Genomic DNA, 7251 nt, shown 5'->3' on the forward strand with positions numbered 1-7251 from the left:
TAGACCTACGTTTAGATAAAGACTATCAACACCACACAGAGTATTTTGGGAATAAAGAGAATAGTTGTACCCTGAGACTGAAAGATATGAAAGAGAGTCACTCTGGAGAATATGCCTTCAACCTTGCAACAGAACAGGGTGAGGATTACTCTGGATTACCTGGAGTCAACATCTCTGTTACAGGTAGGCCCTTTAACTATTTTGATAATGCCATGTGTGTACACGTAGCACTGTGTCCCCCTACACATAATATGTCCTCCAGTTCTGCAGGTGCTGATAACTCCTGAAGCAGTGAAAGAGGGAGAGAAAGTGACACTCACCTGTAATACAACCTGTATTCTGAGTAACAACCCCACCTTCATCTGGTACAAGAACGGACAGCCTGTGACCTTGAAACACACAACCAGAGACAACAGGCTGCATCTGAACCCAGTCAGAAGTGAGGATGTGGGCAGTTACTCCTGTGCTGTTAGAAGACACAAGAGTCTCTTCTCCACTGATGTGTTTGTCAAAGTCCGATGTAAGTTATTACAACTGACTGTAAATGTGTACAGGTGTGTACAAATATGGTTCAAAACTTTTTCCATGTAAAATATATTGTGTTTATTTGTAGGTCTATATGTTTTAACTGCTACCGAAATCAGATACATCAATGAAATGTCTTCATATGTCAAATGCTTGCTTTTGGTAATTATTAAGATAAAACTTCCACACATTTAACAGACAAGCCAAAGAGTGTCTCAGTGTCTATCAGTCCTGGGGAAATAGTGGAGGGCAGTTCTGTGACTCTGACCTGCAGCAGTGATGCCAACCCACCAGTGCACAACTACACCTGGTATATGAGGACTGGAGCTGAATCTCTTATTAGGGGCACAGGTGACAGCATCAGCTTCAATGTGACCTCTGATTCCAGTGGACTTTACTACTGTGAGGCAGAGAATGAAGTTGGCTCTCAGACCTCTACTGGAGTTGCAGTTTCTACAGAAGGTCAGTGTTGTTTAGTTTTATGCGAATTACTAAATCGTATCACTACCTGTTTGTTTGTTTATGTAACCTCACCAAGGTCACTATTCCCCTGTGTTCCGGTTCTTACTTCCAAAGGAATGAAATGAGTGGAGGAGACTGTGTACCACCATAAATATATCTTTAATAAGTAAGTGATGGTTTATGTACACAAGGCAGACAGTGTAAATGAGACTAGACAAATGCCTATAATTGATAATGACGGTATGGTATTCACTGATAATCCAAATCATAAAAGGAAAGAAGTACAGCCCTGTTCAGGGCAGACATTTAAGGGCGAGGGTAAGAGTAGGTCAGTCGCGGCTAAAGCCCACCCTAGAGGTAAGACTAACTAAAGGGTTTGTATCAAGTAGCCAATCTTGATACTAGACCACTACACACCACACCAACGGCAAGTCACAATGGCTATCCACTACACCACAAATCACACACTTCCCACTACGGCCCCTAGTAGCGGGCGTTGCACAGCACACACAAGTTGCAAGCGGATAAGGACTCCCCTCTATGATAGCCCCAGCTACGACTGACCCAAAGGAATAAAACAGAAAGAAAATAAAACTCGCCAAGACAACAAACAAGTAAACGGAAGGTGGTTTTACAGCAACACTATGCAGACTAGTAGCTCAATTCAAGTGCTTGTCTCATCATAAATTAGCTATGGGAAAAACAGTGATATACAGTGTTCCTAGAACCAAAGGACAAAGAGCTATAATCATTATACACAGTAAATATTCAAATCACAATTCATTGTAGCCATTTCACAATTCATTGTCCCAGTAAACATTCAATTCACAATTCATTAAAAACAATTCATTATATACAGTAAACTTTGAGCCATTTAATATAAAGACTGGTTCTTTTAAAATGTATTCCAAATACCTCATAAAATCCCGCATGCGATGTTAAGACGCCAGTGTTCCAAATGCGTTGTAGGTGTGAAAACTACAACAAACGCAGTTGCTAATTAGATGCATTGCAACGCGTCTCATGCCACGGCATACACAACAGTGAAAACAATGAGTTACCTGTTCGTCTGTTAGAGGCAACACTTCACAATCCTACTGGCGTTATATTCCAACGAACAAGCAGATCCGTATTGTGCTTAATATTCACCGCCGACAGAGCCAAACCAAACATGCTGCGTTTGCCGCGTGAATGGCATTTAAAACAAATAGGAAGTGCGGGTCACTGTGAGCTACCGTGTAACGTCACGTCACGTGCACCAGGCACAATCAGGTGACGGGCTGTACACCTGCTAAGGGCAACCCCTTCCACCCGTCACATATTCCCCCTACTTTAAAAGGCCACCGTCCCGGTGCCTGTTAATCCCAAGGCCTATAATAGCAGTTTGGAGAGACATAAGAAATGGAGTGTTGTTGAGTCTCCAGCTGTTGGGTGGCAGACCGAGGCAACCGAAAGGGGTTTGAGTGCTGGCCGGCTTGTGTTCGCCTCGGCCGTCTTGATGGGTCTTCCTGAGGGCTGCTTGGACCTTGGGAACGTTCCTGTTCCGTGTTTGGGAGGGTCCAGTTTGCACCAATGTCTACCTCTGGCGGGGTTTGGTTCTCTTGAGTGCCATCTGTTTGGGACCGGAAGGTGAGTGTTTGTGGCTGGTTCCAAGTCCCGGCATGCTCTGGTATATCCTTGGGTATGGCCTCGGATTGTGGATGAGGTAGCAAGTGGATCCATACTGCCTCCTCTTCCTTGTCACTACCTGGACTTCTACTCCCCTCATTACTCATGTCACTTACTAGCTGGTCTGAGGGCGCTTGGATTGACTGTGGGGCCTGGGAGGGCAACACCCTCAGCTCTGAGCGGTGGATGTTTTTGTCCGGGCCCCGTCCATCTTCCGGGGTGATGTGATAGACCAATCCCTTTTCATCAAAGCATTTCACCACCTTATATACTTTGGGATCCCAATGATCTTGTATTTTGTGTCGGCCCTGTGGATGGCTTTTTCTGTACACTCTTGTGCCTTCTGTGAGAAGAGGTGGGGGTAACCCAGGTCGTTCTCGTGATGCAGCTGCTGCGTCCAGATGGTTCTTGGCACTAGTGTACACCTCCGCCAAATTTTCTGCATGGGTGGTGACCCAGTCTTCAGGATGAACACTCGTTGGGTCTTCTCCCACTAGGCCCAACAGGAAGTCCACAGGCAGTTGAGGTTTCTGCCCAAACATTAAGTGATACGGCGAGTAGCCGGTGGACTGGTGGACTGAGGTATTGTAAGCGAACAATAGGTGTGGGAGTGCTTTAGGCCATCTTCTTTTCTTCTCTGGAGGGAGAGTCCGCAAGAGGTCATGGAGTGTTCTGTTGAAGCGCTCACACTGCCCGTTTCCTTGAGGATGGTATGGGGTGGTTCTGCTTTTTTGTATTCCATACAATTTACACAGCCGTTTTAGTAGTTCCCCTTCAAAAGATCGGCCTTGGTCAGAATGAATCCGTTTGGGCACCCCAAAGGAATAAAACCACCTCTCTGTGAGCATATGGGCTACTGTCTCTGCCCGCTGATTGGTGGTGGGATAGGCTTGCGTAAATTTTGAAAAAACGTCAGTTACAATGAGGACATTCTCATAGCCATCACTTGCTCTGTCCATCAAAGTGAAGTCAATTGCTATGATCTCCAGAGGCCTAGAGGCTAAGAGATGACCGGAGAAGGTGCGAAGAGTTGGAATCACTCCCTTGGCCAAAACACAACGGTCGCACTGCTTACACCACTGTTCAATATCGTGGCGCATCTTCGGCCAGTAACAGCGCTGTCGCACCAACTCGGTCGTTCTCTCTACCCCTTGGTGGCCATGGTCGTCGTGCAGGCTTGTTAATACCTCTTTATGCAATGCTGTTGGCAGTAATAACTGCAGCTTCACTTCCCGTGCTGGTGGCATTTGGACTTCTCGGTACAAGATGCCGTCCTTCTCTCGTATCCGGCGCCATTGTCGGGCCAATTCCAGTACTAATCCTGCCTCCTTGGCCCTTTCCTGTCGCGTTGGTGGCTGTGCTCTCCTCCAGTAGGCCCGGAAAGTCCCTATTACTGGATCTTTGGCCTGTAGCGTTCTTAGATCAGCTGGTTGACGAATGGGGACAGCATCTATTGTTGAGGCCACTGCTACTGGTCCGTGCTGTTTCGTCATTCCTATAGAGGGAGTTATTCCTGAGGGGACAGCAATGCCCGAAGCCACAGCTGTGATAAACTGTGGGCTTAGGTCAGGGGTCTTACGGGATAGAGCATCTGCATTTCGATTGGCTGTTCCAGGACGATATTTTAGTTCAAAATCGAACGCAGCCAATTGAGAGGCCCATCGCTGCTCCACTGCAGCCAATTTCGCTGTTTGCAGATGGCTGAGTGGGTTATTATCCGTGTAGACCACAAATTTGGCTCCAAGTAAGTACTCACGGAAGCGCTCCGTCACTGCCCACTTTAGGGCCACAAACTCCAGCTTCATTGAACTGTAGTTGGACATGTTCTTTTCAGACGGCCGTAGAGCCCTGCTTGCGAATGCGACTGGTCTTCTTGTTCCCTCCACCTCCTGTGACAACACAGCGCCTAGGCCATGATGACTGGCGTCAATTTCAAGCACAAAGGGCTGGGAAAAATCTGCATATTTTAACACAGGGGCATTAGCCAGTTCTTGTTTTAGGGCCTGGAAGGCACACTCGCAGTGGTTGTCCCAATGGCCCCCCAACTTGGCATTGGAACCCCTCACAGCCTTCTTGCTCTTCCCCTGAACCTCTGCCACCAGCTGATGCAATGGGCCGGCATGCCTTGTGAACCCTTCCACAAAGCGTCGGTAATAGGAGGCAAAGCCAAGGAAGGAGCGAAGCTCAGTGAGTGTGTCAGGGCGCTTCCATTCTAGCACAGTCTGTATCTTTTGAGGGTCGGTCGCAACGCCATTCGCTGATATTACATGACCTAGGTACTTTACTTCAGCCTTAAAGAAATTACATTTATTCAGTTTCAGCTTCAGGTTATGATCTTGGAGGCGCTTGAGGACCAGTTCTAACCGTTGCAGGTGCTGGTGGAAGGAGGATGAAAATATAATTATATCATCCAAGTACAGTAGCAACGAATCAAAACTCTGATCACCAAAAATGCGTTCCATTAACCTTTGGAACGTACTGGGTGCGTTGCAGAGCCCGAAGGGCATACGATTGAATTCGAAGAGGCCAAACGGGGTGCAAAACGCAGTTTTGTCTTTATCCTTCTCTGCCATGGGGACTTGGTTGTAGCCTGAAGCTAAGTCAAGAGTTGAGAACAGCTTTGCCCCTGTAAGTGCGTCCAAAGATTCTTCAATTCTTGGGAGAGGGAAGGCATCCTTCCTAGTCTTTGAATTAAGCTGCCTATAGTCTACACAGAGACGAATTGTTCCATCCTTTTTTTGGACTACCACAATCGGGGAAGCGTATGGGCTGCAACTCAGTCGGGCTACACCTTTGTCAACCAACTCTTGGATATGGGCCTTAACTAGAGCAAACTGTGACGGGGGCAGGCGGCGATAACGTTGGCGCACTGGAGCATCATCCAACAGTGGAATTTCATGCTGGACAAGAGTTGTGCATCCTAAGTCACCATCATGTTGACTGAACACCAGATGATACTTCTCTAGCAGGGCCCTTACTTCCAGTTGCTCACCAGGGGAAAGGTCCGGCCACTGTAAACTAGACAACTCAGATGGGGTCCTATTGCCTGCCTCGGCTGACTGGATGACTGCCACCTGGTCATTCTCAGGGCTATGCAGAAGGGGAGGGTCCACTACATGAAGGGTTCCCAGCACAGTGCGGGGGTAGAGCCACTGGTCCTCCACCCCAACATTGACTACTGGGATATTAACCTTTCCCCGCATAATGGGCAAAAGTGCAGAAGAGATGAGAAGGTTAGCTGGTAAGCTACCTTGGCCATAGGGCAAAGGTTCCAGAAAGGCAGATGTAAAGGGGCCTACATTAAGAGAACAATTGGCTGGAACAAATTGAAGGCATCCAGCTGGTATACGGAGGGGGGGGCCTGGCGGAGCTGTGGCTTGACCAATGCACCCGTCTCTAGAGATGCGTTCTAGACTTTGACATTCGGAAAGTGCTCGCTTCCACCCTCTACCTGCAGCTTGCACGGGAGGATGTTGAAACATGTCCTGGCCATGTTCGCGAAAAAGTTCATGATAACAGCAGCGAATGGCATTCATCCCGAGCAGGCCGGGTACAGACCTTTTCTGTTGGTTTGTAACGGGGTCGAGGGCGTCTTTGACAACTAGTACTCCAATCTTCGGCAGCACCTTACCCAAGACTTCCAGGTCAAGCTCGAGATAGCCCAGGTATGGGATGGCCAGCCCATTGGCTGCTTTGAGTTGAAGCCAATCACATGCCTGCATTTCTTTTCTAATGTGGGGCTGTACAAACTGACGGAAAAAACGTTCAGTCACAGTCGTCACCATAGAGCCTGTGTCTAAAAGGCAACGCGTGGTCACACCCTCAAGACGTACATCAATAATGGGGCAGTTTCCAATAAGGTGTGAAGTGGATGGATACGGAGCCATATGTTCTGCTGAGCCCAGCAAAACCCCTCCTGGTGCCTGGCTCCTAACACCGGAGGGCGCTAGTTTTCCTGCGGCAGTACACCACTGGCTGCAACCATGGCCTGTCTCCCACTCATTACATCACTCTGAGGCACCGGCCCTGGCTCTGCTGGAAACGCCGCCCTACACACTCTGGCTATGTGGCCTGCTCTATTGCAACGCATACAGATAGGTTTGCCATCTGCCTGATACCTGTAGGATCTAGGGCGAGGAGCTGACGGCTGGTGAGTGGAACTAGAGGAATCACGTGATTGCCCTAATTGGCTCAAAATAGCATCAAGCTGGGCCTGCTGCTTACGAAAGCATTCCTTAAGCTCAACAAGTTCAGAACTAGGTCCGACTGTAACAGCGCTTGTATTGGCACCATGTGAGTTACAGGAATGAGCACGGGCACGAGATGGCTGTGTACGCCTACTGAGCCAATCCATAGCTTCACTGCGTATATCTCGAAAAGTAAACCTGGGGTTGGCGGAGATTTTGTCTAACAAGTCACCTTGAAGCTTATCATCTCGGAGACCTTCAACAAACTGGTCGCGCAAAATGCGGTCGGCCGATTCAAGGTCGTCATCCCTATCCTTGATCTGCTCCATTAGCTCCATCAAAGCATGTGAATATTCCCTAACTGATTCACTTTCAAGTTGTCGGCGGTGATAAAACTGGCGGTACAAGG

General features: G+C 48.2%; 1 long non-coding RNA gene across 1 annotated transcript; it reads right to left on the reverse strand.

The window, feature by feature from the left end:
- Nucleotides 1-1641: 1641 nt before the first annotated feature.
- On the reverse strand, nucleotides 1642-2911 carry LOC122132508. The gene is made up of 3 exons (XR_006152211.1): nucleotides 2049-2911; nucleotides 1903-1965; nucleotides 1642-1708 (listed from the first exon to the last, which is right to left on the reverse strand). It is a non-coding gene; the product is annotated as an uncharacterized LOC122132508 (long non-coding RNA).
- Between the last annotated feature and the right edge of the window lie 4340 nt (nucleotides 2912-7251).

This window comes from Clupea harengus, unplaced genomic scaffold (genome assembly GCF_900700415.2).
Source record: "Clupea harengus unplaced genomic scaffold, Ch_v2.0.2, whole genome shotgun sequence".
NCBI classification, from domain to species: domain Eukaryota; kingdom Metazoa; phylum Chordata; class Actinopteri; order Clupeiformes; family Clupeidae; genus Clupea; species Clupea harengus.